Raw genomic sequence first — 13,137 nt, 5'->3', positions numbered from 1 at the left:
GTCACGTCCGACTCTTTGCAATCCATGGACTATACAGTCCATGGGATTCTCCAGGCCAGAATACTAGAGTGGGTAGCTTTTCCCTTCTCCAGGGGATCTTCCCAACCAGGGATTGAACCGGGGTCTCCTGCATTGCAGGCAGATTCTTTACCAACTGAGCTATCAGGGAAGCCCAAGTATTTACTTAATTGTCATATGAATGACAGGGGAAACCAAGGCTTAGTCACAGACCAGTGTTTCATGTCAGAAAGGAACCATTTCTTCGTATCATTTCATAGCTATTTTTTAAGGAAGGGTGTTTACATGTAAGATTTAACAGCATTTGAAGTGATTGGCTAGTATATTGGATTTTCTCATCTTCTGAGCAAAGAGAGGAACATGTCCATTTGTATCAGTAAAATCTGTGAATGGAATATGAGAATGGGGGTATATTGTTTTCTTTTTTTAATTTTGTAATTTTAAAAAATTTATTATTTATTTGGCTGCATTGGGACTTTAGTTGCATCATGCAGAAATCTTTCATTATGGCATAAGGACTATCTAGTTTCAGCATGTGGGCTTATTTGCCCTGTGGCATGTGGTATCTTAGTTCCCTGACCAGTAATCGAACCCATGTCCCCTGCATTGCAAGGTGGATTCTTAACCACTGAACCACCAGAGAAGTCCTCCTGAGGGCATATTTTGAATCTATCAAACGTAGTTTGTCATCTCTAATAAAGCTGTAAATTACAGTAATATATTTAAAAAAGGTTATTTTTCTTATTCATGAAATGTTTTAAGATGTAGCAGAAAAATGTGATCTGTTCAGTAAGAAAAAAATAATGAAAGAGAAAAATCTTCTTGTAATTTTTTTTTAGAGAAATACGATTCCTTAACAGTAATATGGCTGACACTTTGATTCTGGATGATCTTACATTTTAAAAATAGCATTGGACTTCAAAAATTTTATGATTCTGTAGGAAATCTCTATTTTTATGTACTTAGAAAAATCTTTTGTTAAGGGCATGACGCTTCTCAGCTGCTTTTCACTCAATAATTTTATGCTATGAACTGTGTGAGCATTTCTTTTCTTGACAGTTGACTGCTCTGTGTTGATTCAGTACTAGGTCCACATCAAAGTAAAATGAACCGCAAAGACATCGAAAACTAATTGAAGGGGAAAGAAAGCAAATGCTTCATGAGAGAGCATGTACTATTCCAGGGGTTATGAACTATTGACGTTTGTTTTTGAGAGTATGAATTTAGATTTCCAGTCTAGTCTTTAAAAAAATTCCCTTGTACTGCTCTGTGGGAGTTGATGGTTTTACGTTAATCATGTCTATCTTAGACTGTCTGTTTAGTCTATTCACTCTGACAACAACCATTATCTATTTCTTTGCCCAAAGGCATGATCATGAAATATTACGAGCAAAGTTTTATTCCTACAATAAACAACAAATCTTCCCAGTCATTGGTCAAACTGTCAGTATTCCAGTTAATATTTTGAAAGCTTTTGATATTTATTAATACCAGCAAGTGGCTGGTAGCTTGATGAAAACTTGATTAGGATTAGGGTAGAATTTATGTTTCTTTAAAAAAAAAAAGGAATAGGCCTTAATTAGATGACTGACACTGAACACATTCCCCACTGTCTCTGACAGTCAGTTGCCTCCTCTTTGCAACAAGAAATAATATGAGCCTTCTTGACCTCAAGAATCAAATATATGTGAAAATCTTGAGTATAGTAAAGCACAAACTTCCTGCCTGGAAATTTGACCTCCCTTGGGAACAGTTCTTCGATAAAGTCCCATGAGAACTTCCACTGTGCCTGGTCCCAACCCACAGCTCACCCTCCGCCCCTTCTGTCCCTCCACCACTTTTTAAAAAATAATTTTATTTATTTTTGGCCGCGCAGGATTTTTGTAGCTTTGCGCGGGCTTTCTCTAGTTGCAGGGAACAGAAGCTACTCTCTAGTTGTGATGGCGCAGGCTTCTCATTGCAGTGGCTTCTCTTGTGAAGCACAGGCTCTAGAACACATGGGCTTTGCAGCGCGCATGCTCAATAGTTGCGGCTCCCAGACTCCACAGCAGACGGCATTTATGGCGCTTGGGCCTAGTTACTCCAAGGCATGTGGAACCATGTCTGACCAGGGATTTAACTCTTGTCCCCTGCATTGGCAGGCTGATTTTTATCCTCTATGCCACCAGGGAGGTCCTCCCTCCACCACTTTGCTATGCCTTTGAAGAGGCCAAAAAGCTGGTGAAAGAGTCCTAAGGAGACGAAAATGGCGATGCCGCCAAGACGGTTATAATGGGGCCTGAAGGGAGCAGAAGAGTGTGAGCAGGCAGTTGTGTTGGGTGCTGTGCTTAGTTGCCCAGTCGTGTCCGCTGTCAGCAGTATTTGTATTTTGCTGACGCTGTTCATGTTTGTTTGTTTGTTTTGCAATTAGGACCCTGGAGAAGAGGAGGCCATCTTTAGAACTGTCTCAGGACACAGTGGGGCCAAAGGCCCAAGAGCAGAAGAATGAATGGGGTACTTAGGAGAAGTAAGTGGAGGCAAACAAGAGGAGAGAGCTTCTCTCATTCTAAACCTAAGTTAACTCTCTACATATTCTATGGTGGATTGGCAGGGGTTCAGAGAATGAAACCATAACACAACCCATTAGAACCCCGTGTGCTTTCTGTCTTCAGAAGTCACTTCTGAAGGGAAGGTGTTACCATGTGTCATGGTGCTTAACATGATACTTCTAACACCTCCTGGGAGTTTCCTGATTTTTGGGTTCTAGACAAAGGAATTTCCTTTTGTAAATCTTACTTGTAGCGTTTCATTTCTAGGCGTGAATCTCCTTAGAAAAGTCAGGAGTCATGTCCTCTTCGGTCGTGTCTGACTCTTAGTGACGCTGTGTGCTCTGTAGCCTACCAGGCTCCTCTGTCCATGGGTTTCTTCAGGCAAGAGTACTAGAGTGGATTGCTGTTTCCTTCTCCAGAGCATCTTCCTGACCCAGGGATTATACCCGTGTCTCTTATGTCTCCTGCATTGGCAGATGGGTTCTTTACCACTAGTGCCACCTGGGAAACTCTTAGAAAACTCATTAGATTTTTTTTTTAAGTTTTTAAAAACCAGAGTTTCCATATGTCACTCACCATTGGGTGTTAATTTTACATATAATTTGTTCTCAGGATAAGTGGTATCACACAAATGATTGAAAAAATTCAGACGACATTTATTCAAGTGTGATTTAATTTCTTTTTATACTACGGCAGAGGCTCCACTCAAGCCAAGCACTCTAGTTATAATCAGAGTATCTGGTGTGAACCCCACTGATGAGGCTCCCTGAGTTTGATCTGATTTTTTTCTTTTTCCTGAAAAGAAATACTTGAGGGGGTCTTAATAACTCATTAAACCTCTGGCCACCTTTTCCTTTTTTTCACTTGTAGTTTGTTTGGAGAGCTACTTTGCTGGCACAACCTATAACTAAAATTGCCGGTCCCCTTTAAGAAGCCACCTCCCCTGACCCCCAAAAGTAGATGTCAGTTTCAAATGATGTTTGGATATGATTACAACTCATGTTCTTCCTTTTTTTTTTTAATTTGTTTTTAGTTGAAGGATAATAGCTTTACAGTGTTGTATTGGTTTCTGCCATACAACAACGTGAATCAGCCATGAGTATACTTACATCCCCTCCCTCTTGAATCTCTCTCCCATCCTTTACCATCCCACCTCATCACAGAGCACTGAGCTGAGCTCCCTGTGCTGTATGTTTCAATGCTACTTCATATTCTTAAACTGGCGTGTTTCTTGGCCAAAACTCTTGAATTTTAAATATTATTCTCTGAATTCTTTTGATGTGAAGATTGACTTTTATGCTTTCTGCCATTGTGAGTGGCACTTAAGAGCCCGGGGTTGTAAATTTGAGTCTCCAGCACAAAAGGCAAACTAAACTCTTAAGTATTCAAAGTGAGCCATCAGTTCTGGAACAGGGTCTAATGCTAGGAGTAAGAGCATCCCTGGAGCGTGAAGTAGCACAATGCTATTGCAGGATAGGCACTCAGGAAAGATTTATTACGTTAATAAATTGATAGTGAGTCAACACTGGAAGAATAAGGGAATGAAAATTGAAATGTCTTTGACATCAGCTCTTCAAACAACCTCAGAAATAGGTGATTTTTTTTCCCCTCTGTTGTATCGAGAAGGAAACTAAAGCTCAAAGACTTTGGTTTTTTAAACAAATATTTACTGTGTGTTTATGATTAGTTATTTATCCCTAAGAGAGTCATGGGAAATGGGTCTGTATTTCCATTTTACAGATAGGGAAACTGAGGTGCAGAAGTTTTAAGTGATAGCTTTGGTATGGAGCTGAGATATGAAGGGGCAGGGCAGGACTCAAGGAAGGCATCTCAGGTATCAGGTAGGGGCCCTGCTGGACACAGAGCTAGCACATAACAGAACAAAGTTGTCAGATTTCAAAGCCCACATTGTTTCCACTTTCCATGTTGAAAACCCAGTGAATTCTCTAGTGGTTGTAGTAAGGAGCCATGAATGGCTTCTAAGCATCAAAGCCAAGGGCTGTTGTCCACTGTCCTCACACCTCTTAATCTTCCTTTTCAGCCTCAAGCGCATTCTCTTTCATCAGGATCTGTTTTTTCTTGCCTTCTCCTTCTCTGAGAATAACTTCTCTCTCTTGGCTGGCTTTTCCCCTGTGGACTTAAAAAGTATTCACGACCAAAAAGTTGAGAGTTATGTTTCACTCGGTGGGAATTTTTAGGACTTCAAGCCCGGGAGACAACATCTTAAGTAACCCTGAGAGAACTACTCCCAGGAAGTAAGGGGAAGGAACCATGTTATAATAGAAGTTTTGCAACAAAGGGCAGATAGTTGGAACATCAAAAGAACATCAAAAGATTATTGTTACTTAAAACCACATATCCCAAGTTAAGGAATTTAGCACTTTTCTGTGCCTGGGAAATGAAATTAAAAGATGCTTGCTCCTTGAAAGAAAAGCTATGACGAACCTAGACAGCATTTTAAAAAGCAGAGATATCACTTTGCCAACAAAGATCCATATAGTCAAAGCTATGGTTTTTCCAGTAGTCATGGATGTGAAAGTTGGACAATCAAGAAGGCTGAATAGCGAAGAATTCACAGTTTTCAAACTATGTTGTTGGAGAAGACTCTTGAGAGTCCTTTGGACGGCAGGGAGATCAAACCAATCTGTCTTAAAGGAAATCAACCCTGAATAGGAAGGACTGATGCTGAAGCTCCAATACTTTGGCCACCTGATGCAAAGAGACAACTCATTGGAAAAGACCCTGATGCTGGGAAAGATTGAAGGCCGGAGGAGGGGACGACAGAGGGTGAGATGGTTGGATGGCATCACTGTCTCAATAGACATGAGTTTGAACAAACTCTGAGAGGTAGTGAAGTACAGGGAAGCCTGGCATGCTGCAATCCATGGAGTCACAGAGAGTCTTATATGACTGAGCAAGTGAACAACAATAGCAACCAGGCAAGGGAAAATGCAGGAGTCTGGGCTGACTGAAATCATTCCTTTGATGTGCACCTCAGCTATCTGGGGCCAGTATCTTGTGTTTTTACATCCTGAGTTCCCTCAGGACTCACTGTAGGGAGTGGCTGCAGTCTGATGGCTGCTAGATGGCTGGTATTCTTTTCCTTCCAGAGTTTCCTCAGGTTCACTGGCTCACGTTGGAGGGCTATAATTGCTGATATCTGTGAGATTGTTGTTTACTGATACGGCAGGAAATATTCCATTTCTCACCCCACACCTACTAAAAGTGAGTCCTCTCTGTCTCTTGTACTCCCTGGATTCAACCATCACCTTTACATAGCTAACCTTGAATAAAACTTAAAAAAAATCCAGTCATATAAGTGCAATGGCTTGTTCTACAACATCTCTCCATGGTTGCTCCACCACTGCTAGCATGCTTGAAGTAAAATTCTTAATTGTTCTTTTCTAATAACCTCCCCTGAGTGCAAGAAGCATAAGCTTAGGAACCATCCCAAACCAATTCAACTTCTAACATCTGTATTATTGTCATCGCATATTTATACAAGTCTAGGTCAGCTTCATTAATACTGAATGGTCAGTCTGTTTGATTGATGGTTGTTCACCTAATGATTTAAGTCTCTTATAAGTGTTGTTTTCAATATCCATCCAGTTATCCTTTTCTTTTTAGCCATCTTTTTTACTTGGAAGAACTTAAAGATGTTTGTTTCAACAAAAGAAAATTTCAGCTTAATTTGTATTTCAGAATAGTAATGATCCATTTAGCACTGTGTGTATTTTTGTCTTGAACAACTACTTAAAAGATCTTTATCTGAAGACCTTTTCTTCCAAATGTTTTGTTTGTAGTAATAAGTACTTGTAAAATTCATCAAACTTTGACTAGTTTTGTCTAATTATTCCTTTATATTGTGTGATGACTATTTCCTCCTTGTTTCTTTTCCTGTAAGTGATTATATGAAGGTTCACTTTAGAGCCTTAACACAGAAGTAGCCTTAGGGGAATTGATTTTAAATTATTTTTTAAATTAATTTTTATTGAATTACAGCTGCTTTTCAGTGTTGTGTTGTACAGCAAAGTATATTGGCTATACGTTTATTTATATCCACTCTTTTTTGGATTTCCTTCCCAGTTAGGTCACCACAGAGTGCTGAGTAGAGTTCTTGTGCTATACAGTAGGTTCTCATTAGTTATTTATTTTATACATAGTATAAATGTGTATATATGTCAATCCTAATCTCCCAACTCATCCCACCCTCCTTGCTCCCCTTGGCATCCATGCATTTTTGATACAGCCACCGTGGAGAACAGTGTGGAAGTTCCTTAGAAAACTAAAAATAGAACTATCATATGACCCAGCAGTCCTACTCCTGGGCATATACCCAGAGAAAACCATGATTCAAAAAGATACATGCACCCCAGTGTTCATTGCAGCACTATTTATAATAGACAAGACATGGAGGAAGCCAAAATCCTTTTTTTAAATTGAGATATATTTGACATATAACTTGACATTAGTTTCAGGTATACAGCGTAGCAATTACATACAAATATATTATGAAATTTGGAAAACTCAGCAGTGGCCACAGGACTGGAAAAGGTCAGTTTTCATTCCAATCCCAAAGAAAGGCAATGCCAAAGAATGCTCAAACTACTGCACAATTGCACTCATCTCACACGCTAGTAAAGTAATGCTCAAAATTCTCCAAGCCAGGCTTGAGCAATACGTGGACTGTGAACTTCCAGATGTTCAAGCTGGTTTTAGAAAAGGCAGAGGAATCAGAGATCAAACTGCCAACATCCACTGGATCATGGAAAAAGGGAGAGAGTTCCAGAAAAACATCTATTTCTGTTTTATTGACTATGCCAAAGCCTTTGACTGTGTGGATCACAATCAACTGTGGAAAATTCTGAAAGAAATGGGAATACCAGACCACCTGACCTACCTCTTGAGAAACCTATATGCAGGTCAGGAAGCAACAGTTAAAGCTGGACATGGAACAACAGACTGGTTCCAAATAGGAAAAGGAGTACGTCAAGGCTGTATATTGTGACCCTGCTTATTTAACTTATATGCAGAGAACATCATGAGAAATGCTGGGCTGAAAGAAACACAAGCTGGAATCAAGATTGCTGGGAGAAATATCAATAACCTCAGATATGCAGATGACACCACCCTTACGGCAGAATGTGAAGAGGAGCTAAAAAGCCTCTTGAGGAAAGTGAAAGTGGAGAGTGAAAAAGTTGGCTTAAAGCTCAACATTCAGAAAACGAAGATTATGGCATCTGGTCCCACCACTTCATGGGAAATAGATGGGGAAACAGTGGAAACAGTGTCAGACTTTATTTTTGGAGGCTCCAAAATCACTGCAGATGGTGACTGCAGCCATGAAATTAAAAGATGCTTACTCCTTGGAAGGAAAGTTATGACCAACCTAGCTAGCATATTCAAAAGCAGAGACATTACTTTGCCAACAAAGGTCCATCTAGTCAAGGCTATGGTTTTTCCTGTGGTCATGTATGGATGTGAGAGTTGGACTGTGAAGAAAGCTGAGCACCAAAGAATTGATGCTTTTGAAGTGTGGTGTTGGAGAAGACTCTTGAGAGTCCCTTGGACTGCAAGGAGATCCAACCAGTCCTTCTAAAGGAGATCAGTCCTGGGTGTTCTTTGGAAGGACTGATGCTAAAGCTGAAACTCCAATACTTTGGCCACCTCATTGGAAGAGTTGACTCACTGGAAAAGACAGATGCTAGGAGAGATTGGGGGTGGGAGGAGAAGGGGATGACAGAGGATGAGATGGCTGGATGGCATCACCGACTCGATGGACATGAGTTTGGGTGAACTCCGGGAGTTGGTGATGGACAGAGATGCCTAGCGTGCTGCGATTCATGGGGTCGCAAAGAGTCGGCCACGACTGAGCAACTGAACTAAACTGATATTATGAAATGACTACCAAGATAAGTCTAGTTAACATCCATCACCACACATAGTAACAATTTTTTTCCTTGTGATGAGAATTTTTAAGATCTACTTTTAAGAACTTTTAAGATCAATAGGTAAAGACATGGGTGAAGGTGGTCAAAAGGTACAAACTTCTAGTTATAAAGTATCTAAATCCTAGGGATATAATGTACATCATGGTAACTAGAGTTAATCACACTGTATTGTATATTTGAAAATTGCTAAGCAAATAGATCTTAAAATCCTTTAAATGGAATAAACAAAAATAATAACCTGTGAGATAATAGATTTTAAAGACCATAAAAATAATCCACAAAAATATTGCTATAGTGTGTAGCATTGTTAAATGTTGCTAAAATATGGCTAATGAGAGCAGAATCCTCAGCAAACTCTTCATTGAGTGAGTTCATAAACTAGGTGCTGATTGGTTTTGCCAGTGAAGAAAAGGCTGCTGGTCTGAGTTGACCACTTATCCCATTTTTTGTTCACGTTCGCATAGCGCTCCTCTCCTCCATCTGGTTGATTGATTGACTGAGTGATTGGTTACTACCTAGCAAGTCTACTCACTTAAGAATATCTTGTACCTAGTTCTGTTGATCAGCCAAGCTTGGGACTCTCCACCTGCAGGCAGGCTGGCCCCTTGATCACAGCCCCGCCAAGGGGAGCTGGGCTGTTGCATCAGCCAAGCATTGTGCTCCTTGGAAGGAAATCAGCAGTGTGGACTTCACCCAGCGCCCCCTGCTGCCGATTGCACAGCTAGTTCAGTTCAGTTCAGTCGCTCAGTCGTGTCCAACTCTTTGCGACCCCATGAATCGCAGAACGCCAGGCCTCCCTGTCCATCACCAACTCCCGGAGTTCACTCAGACTCACATCCAGGGAGTCAGTGATGCCATCCAGCCATCTCATCCTCTGTCGTCCACTTCTCCTCCTGCCCCCAATCCCTCCCAGCATCAGAGTCTTTTCCAATGAATCAACTCTTCACATGAGGTGGCCAAAGTACTGGAGTTTCAAGCTTTAGCATCATTCCTTCCAAAGAAATCCCAGGGCTGATCTCCTTCAGAATAGACTGGTTGGATCTCCTTGCAGTCCAAGGGACTCTCAAGAGTCTTCTCCAACACCACACTTCAAAAGCATCAATTCTTCGGCGCTCAGCTTTCTTCACAGTCCAACTCTCACATCCATACATGACCACAGGAAAAACCATAGCCTTGACTAGACGGACCTTTGTTGGCAAAGTAATGTCTCTGCTTTTGAATATGCTAGCTAGGTTGGTCATAACTTTCCTTGCAAGGAGTAAGCGTCTTTTAATTTCATGGCTGCAGTCACCATCTGCAGTGATTTTGGAGCCCAAAAAGATAAAGTCGGACACTGTTTCCACTGTTTCCCCATCTATTTCCCATGAAGTGATGGGACCAGATGCCATGATCTTCGTTTTCTGAATGTTGAGCTTTAAGCCAACTTTTTCACTCTCCACTTTCACTTTCCTCAAGAGGCTTTTGAGTTCCTCTTCACTTTCTGCCATAAGGGTGGTGTCATCTGCATATCTGAGGTTATTGATATTTCTCCCAGCAATCTTGATTCCAGCTTGTGCTTCTTCCAGCCCAGTGTTTCTCATGATGTACTCTGCATAGAAGTTAAATAAGCAGGGTGACAATATACAACCTTGACGTACTCCTTTTCCTATTCGGAACCAGTCTGTTGTTCCATGTCCAGTTCTAACTGTTGCTTCCTGACCTGCATATAGGTTTCTCAAGAGGCAGGTCAGGTGGTCTGGTATTCCCATCTCTTTCAGAATTTTCCACAGTTGATTGTGATCCACATAGTCAAAGGCTTTGGCATAGTCAATAAAGCAGAAATAGATGTTTTTCTGGAACTCTCTTAGGATAAAGAATTTGTTTATGTTACAAATTTTACCTAGATGTTGATTCTATGAGAGGTCAGTCCTAGGCTTCGTTCAATGTTCCAAGGCTTTCTGGCTCTTGGTGCAATATTAAAGGAAGAAAAATTCCAATACAAATTTCCAGTTAAAAAAAGGCAAGATATATATACACATATATATATGTGTATATATCTCTTGTACCAATAACCCTAGCTGTCTTCTGAGGCCTGGCTCAAATCCTCTTCCTTCTTGAGATCTTCTCTGTTCCCCATGAAGGCCCATCTTCTGATGCTGAGTTCTGCCTGTCTGGATAGTCATTTGCTGACGTGTTTCCATCTCAGATTGTCAGTAGTGTGTTGTCTCTGAAGCCTGTATATGAGCCTGAGTACCACTAGCACTATTAATAGTAAGTACTAGTCATACAGTGTTTAAGAGCATCCTTTTTTAAAAGGTATAACTAAACAGGCAGCATGATATGGTAGCTCATATATCTGAACTAGAGAGTCTGAATTCATATACTTGTTTTATGTACTCCTAGTACATATGCGACTTTGGCTATGCTACCTAAAACCTCTGAATATAAATTCCATTTTTTTTTGCTGGAATAATAAGCATAATAATACCAACAAAAACATTTGGTTTAAGAACAAAGAAACAGTTTTGGGGACGCATATTCTATATCATAAGCTGCTATAAAATATTAATTAATAAAAACATTTATTAATGCTGTTTGAAATAAAGTGGCCTTCAATGCAGTTAATTCTTCTGCTTTCTCCTGTCTTTCTTTCAACATCTTCAGCCTAATTTTTCCTCTCCTAGTGCTCTACATACTGTTACCTGTGACCCACATCTTTTTCCTGCGTGTCTGCCTGTTTTTATTGCTTCCTCTCTCTCTCCCCCTTCTTTTCCAGTTTGCCTCTTCCTGTCAAATCCCATTTCTCATGCAGCTTTCTTCTTCCTTTGCCTCCTCCTCCACATCTGCTTCCTCCTGCCCTCTCCTTCTTTTCCCTCCCTTCCTCCTCCCTCTCCCCTATCCTCCTACCTCTCCCCCATCCTTCTGCCTTCTCTATCTCCTTCTTCTTCCTCTTCTTCTTTTTCAGCTTTCTTTCTTGTTCTTCTAATAGGGTTTAAAATTGACCAGAGATAAAAGAATTTGCGTAAATTTCAGTTCAGATCAGTTCAGTCACTCAGTCATGTCCGACTCTTTGTGACCCCATGGACTGCAGCACGCCAGGCTTCCCTGTCCATTACCAACTCCTAGAGTTTGCTCAAACTCATGGTCATCAAGTCAGTGATGCCATCCAACCATCTCACCCTCTGTCATCCCCTTCTCTTCCTGCCTTCAGTCTTTCCCAGCATCAGGGTCTTTTCTAATGAGTCAGTTCTTCACATCAGGTAACCCAAGTATTGGAGCTTCAGCTTCAGCAGAAATCCAGAAGTCTATACAATTGGTGTTGTTTTTTATGATAGCATTTTAGGCAAGTGCTGTTTTATTGGTATGCCCAGAATCTTGGACGGTTAGATGTGACAGGAGGGAGATAGCTTCAAATCCAATCTACTTGGTGGTTTAAAGATGAAAGCAAATGTCCAGAGAGTTAAGTGACTTGACCTGGATCCCAAAGTCAATTACCGACTGTGTTGATAGTTAGGACTGTTTCGGGTGTTAGGACTCTTGTTTCTTTTCACTTCTGCTAGCCACTGTATTGTGCTTCCCTTTTTAGAGTTTAGTTAAGGACATTATCTAGGGGTTGGTTTGTTCCCAGCAAACAATCTAGCTGATTGACTTTGAGGAATTTACTTAACCTTTCTGGCCTTCAGATTCTCAGAGAATGAGAGGACCAGCTACTCTTCAAGCTATCTTTATAATACTCGAATTTCCTCCATCATATTTAACAGCTTTGTGATGGCCAGTTATTTACTAGTACAAGGTGAGTTGGATTCTTGTATGCATTATGTCCTTGTGTTTCTTTCCCAGTGCCACCCAAGGTGGAACTTCTTTTGCAGCATTACCGTATTTCAGTCTGTACAACCAATTACACTTGTCCAGTATTTGGCTTGGAGAAGGCAATGGCACCCCATTCCAGTACTCTTGCTTAGAAAATCCCATGGACGGAGGAGCCTGGTAGGCTATAGTCCATGGGATCGCGAAGAGTTGGACACAACTGAGCGAGTTCACTTTCACTTTTCACTTTCATGCATTGGAGAAGGAAATGGCAACCCACTCCAGTGTTCTTGCCTGGAGAATCCCAGGGACCGGGGAGCCTGGTGGGCTGCTGTCTAAGGGGTCGCACAGAGTCGGACATGACTTAAGCAACTTAGCAGCAGCAGCAGTATTTGGCTAAATTATTTCTAATTAAAACATGACAGCTTCCTTGGCGGAAATCCTGTCCTTGTACTACAAGGATGCTTGGCAAGATGTTTGTTATCATTTTTCAAAAGGCTGTAGGAAAATGAAATATTTTTTTTGGATCACAATGTTGCAACAGACAATATGACATTTGTATTACCTCTGAAAATGGACAAAGGAGCCACATTTTTCTTCATTTAAGGACCAGTATAGTATTAACCATTCATGGATTTCTTTGTAAACCTTCCCACACAAATTATTCATAATTTGAAGTAAATGCAGATGAAGAAAGAAAAGAAATGTAAAGAAGTATCTTTGTTGAGATAAGAATGATAAGAATATATTAGGTAATTTGTGCAGGATATAAATTCCAGTAAGTTACTAAGTCCTTTAATTTTACCCAAACTAACACTCAAATTTCCTTTGAATTCCTAGAAAATCTTTGTTTC

The 13,137-nt window shown here is 40.6% G+C and overlaps 1 protein-coding gene across 6 annotated transcripts in view; it reads left to right on the top strand.

Moving 5' to 3' along the window:
- CACNB2 (calcium voltage-gated channel auxiliary subunit beta 2) overlaps positions 1–13,137 on the top strand; it is a 427,802-nt gene that overhangs the window by 240,768 nt on the left and 173,897 nt on the right. The window lies entirely within an intron of this gene.

Source organism: Bos indicus x Bos taurus, chromosome 13 (genome assembly GCF_003369695.1).
Source record: "Bos indicus x Bos taurus breed Angus x Brahman F1 hybrid chromosome 13, Bos_hybrid_MaternalHap_v2.0, whole genome shotgun sequence".
In the NCBI taxonomy this organism is placed as follows: Eukaryota; Metazoa; Chordata; class Mammalia; order Artiodactyla; family Bovidae; genus Bos; species Bos indicus x Bos taurus.
The sequence above is the reverse complement of the archived record's forward strand: the minus strand, read 5'-3'. Positions and strand labels throughout refer to the sequence as shown.